The sequence below is a fragment of the Orycteropus afer genome, unplaced genomic scaffold (assembly GCF_000298275.1).
Source record: "Orycteropus afer afer isolate SDZICR_OR568_19922 unplaced genomic scaffold, OryAfe1.0 scaffold00010, whole genome shotgun sequence".
NCBI lineage: Eukaryota > Metazoa > Chordata > Mammalia > Tubulidentata > Orycteropodidae > Orycteropus > Orycteropus afer.
Window position 1 is genome coordinate 18,988,266 of NW_006921597.1, and position 3,538 is coordinate 18,991,803.

Sequence of the window (3,538 nt, forward strand, 5' to 3'; positions counted from 1 at the left end):
TAGTTTAAAAATGAAACAATATATTGTGAGCATTTTCCCATGACATGAAGTGTTCTTCTCTAATAACATGTATAGTGATTATTGAATACACAACATATAATGAATAGGACAATATAAGTTGTGTTTTATTGAGGTTTTACTATTTTCCAGGCACTATACTAAGCACCAAGGAGCTCTGGTGGTGTAGTCCCTAAGGTATATGACTGCTAACCAGAAGGCTGGTGGTTCAAAGCCACGAGCCCCTCCGCAGAAGGAAGACTGGGCAATCTATTTCCGTAAAGATTTACCACCTCAGAAACCCAAAGGGGGTTGCTATGAATCGGAATCAACCCGATGGCAATGAGTTTGGTTTTTTTGGTTATGCTAAGCACCAACAGTATTTATCTCATTTGATGTACTTAACCAATTACTTAACCAATGCCCTATTTTTTTTTTATCATTTCAGATGACTTTCTATATTGATACTCTTAATCCATCTTGTGTCTCCCAAAGGCAAGTTTTCATAAGGTATTTCACGAACATTTTGGTTTCTCAGCCAAGAGTTCTATTTCAGTTGTATTCATTTCTGCAATTATTTGAACATTTTATTGCATTTTGGCCACACTATGTTATCACATCTTATGAATTGAATTGTGTCCCCCAAAAAATGTGTTGTAAATCCTAACCTCTAAGCCTATGATTATAATTCCATTTGGGAATGGGTTGTCTTTATTATGTTAATGAGACAAGATTAGTGTAGGGACATAAAAGAGATTAAACAAGCAAGTGAAAGAGCAGAGATGGGAAAATAGAGATGCCAAGCCACATGAAGATCACCCAGGAGCAAAATCCCAGAAGAGAAAACCTTCCTCCAGAGCTGACAGAGAAAATGTGGTGCAGTGAATTACTTAATATGGCTCTTCTAGCCATGGTTCTTATGACTCTCATAAAATGATTGGGTGGGACTATGCAAATAAGGTGTTTGTGGCCCACCAACGGGATTGGACAGTTTGCTGCTAATCAAAGTGCATGAAACACTTGTGGGGGTGGGACCATGCAAATAAAGTATATGGAACTCTAAGAGAGGATTGGTCAGTTCTCCCATCCCATTAGGCTTAAAGGGAGACACAGAGAGAGAGGGAAGAGCTGTAACATTGAAGACAAGAGATGATACAGCAACAGTAGCAAGAGTGATAGCGGCACAAGGCAGCAGGAACCAAGAGACTGGTGCAAGACAGCTGGAGTGAGGCTTCCCAAGCAAGGAGCTAACACATGCCCAAGCAGGGCCCAGAGGCAGAGGGTGAGAAGAAGCTGTGCTGATCAACAGCTATATCCTGACTTGTTCCTATTACTTCTAAGTCATTCCTGATCTCACGTTGTGCCCTGTTACTTCTCTAATAAACCACTTAACTGTAAGTAAGATTCGTGAATTCTATGAGATGTTGCAGCAAATTATGAAACCCAAAGATTGGAGGGAGAGTACTGAGGGGAATAAGAGTAGTTGATATCAGAGATAATGAAGTGGGACAGCAGTTTGGGAAAGGTGGGCATTTGGGACATATTTAACCTTCGCCTCATAGGAACCAGCTTTGAGACATTCATTTGTTTATGTATTCATTTGGAGAGACTCTGTAGGCTCCGGAGTCGGGTGTCTTTACAGAAGCAGCTTGTCAAGCGTGGATCTTCCACGGTGACACTAAACCAAAGTTTCCAAGGCAGTATCACTACAGAAGTAGATTGCCCTATCTTCCTCCCGAGGAGTGGCTGGTGGGTTTGAACCGCCAGCCTTCTGGTTAGCAGTCTAATGCCTTAGGCACTCAAATAGGCAACCTTCGGGTTACAAGGCAACCTTTGGGTTACTAGCCAAGTGCAGACCATCTGTGCCACCCAGGGACCTTCATAGGAACCAGCTTTGTGCTGGTTAGAAATTATTCATTTAGTTGGTGTCAAAATGGTGGGATTTAGTGCAACAGCCCAGACTCACTGGGATGTGCAGTTTTGGAAAAAAAAAAAAAAAAGAATAAATGGGAGAATGAGGAAAACTTTGGTTTCTGGATGGGATTTAAAAAAAACACCCATAGGTTGAAGCAGCTGTTATGTTGCAATCAGTTACCCAAGGCAAAAGCTGTTCATGGGAAGTAGGAGTGGTGAATCTAACTCCAGAGGAAGTGGCTAGTTGAATGCACAAGGAAATACAGAGTGATAAGGAAAGGGTGAGACATGCAATCCCTTGGTTTCTGTTATCAGTAATAGCTGCTATGGCAGGAAAAAGAATGTAGGGGTGGATTGTAGCATTGAATAAGCCCAGAGCTGTTCCAATTGGAGCTACAACAGCTAGTCTCAGGGCTGACCTGGAAAGGAAAAGTCAAAACAACAGGAACTACCCCTACAACCGCTGGTCACCAAGAAGATAACTCAGGAGGGGACCAGGCAAAACCAAGTAACTATTAAAACCAAAGGGTAGAATGTAAAGGAGTTGCTTCAATTTGTGGATCAGTTATCAGTTTCCTGAGGAACTATTACTAAAATGGATGTGAGGGACTAATTTAGGGGCAGCCTCTGTAGACTTAGGAGCCCTGGTGCACAGTGGTTGAAGCTCTCAGCTGTAACCAAAAGGTCAGCAATTCAAACTCACCAGTGGCTCCATGGGAGAAAGATGTAATAGTCTGCTTCCATAAAGAATTACAACCTTGAGCTAAAATTGGAACGACACAGAGAACACTAGCATGGCCCCTGTGCAAGGATGACATGCAAATTCATGGAGCAGTCCATATTTTTATGTAAAACGAATCTGCTTTGTAAAATTTTATCCAAATCATGATAAAAAGTGGAAAAAAAAATTACAGCCTTGGAAACAGCCTATGGGACAGGTCTACTCTGTCCTATAGAGTCACTATGAGTCAGAATCCACTCTAGGGCAATGAATTTCGTTTGGTTTTTGGTCTTTAGCTTTGAGTGCAGCAAAATGGAAGAGTGTGTTTGACACAAGACCCACAAATCACTGTGGAACATTCATGAATGATGATTCAAGATCCAGTTACACAGCAGGTTAACCCAGAGGAAACAGCCAGCCACTAGACTGGATAACATACACAGTGAAATTTGTTTACCCTGAGAAGGTAAACTACCCCTTTTCCCTTCTAAATATCTAGTGGAAGACTCCAGAGGTAGCAGCTGATGTACTGCTTATGCAAGCCATGCTGGAATGGCTTTGTGGTGATCAGGATAGTTATCCAGTGAGTATGATCCTTACACAGATCATGGGTAGATATGCTAATCAAGGAAGTCCCTTCTACATGGGCACCCCATGTAACTTACTACAGGTAAAAAACAAAGCAACAATCTGAGAAGACTTGCCAGATCTGTTGGTGCAGCTTTCCTGCATGGATCTTACAGCTGCAAGAAACATAACAGTGATTTACATTTGGAAAAGTGGGGGGGGGGGGTGTTGGTCTGATAGAGCCTGGTGGGACCATTGAGACTATGGCTCCTAGCTGCCCTGCAGGTCTGGATTTGAACCCATACCTGTGGCTTCCAGCCAAACAAAAGACAGGCATAT

At 42.3% G+C, this 3,538-nt stretch overlaps 1 non-coding gene across 1 annotated transcript; it reads left to right on the forward strand.

The window, feature by feature from the left end:
* The first annotated feature begins 2,647 nt into the window (after nt 1-2,647).
* Nucleotides 2,648-2,757, forward strand: LOC122150912. Its single transcript, XR_006163906.1, has one exon. It is a non-coding gene; the product is annotated as a U6 spliceosomal RNA (small nuclear RNA).
* The last annotated feature ends 781 nt before the right edge of the window (nt 2,758-3,538 follow it).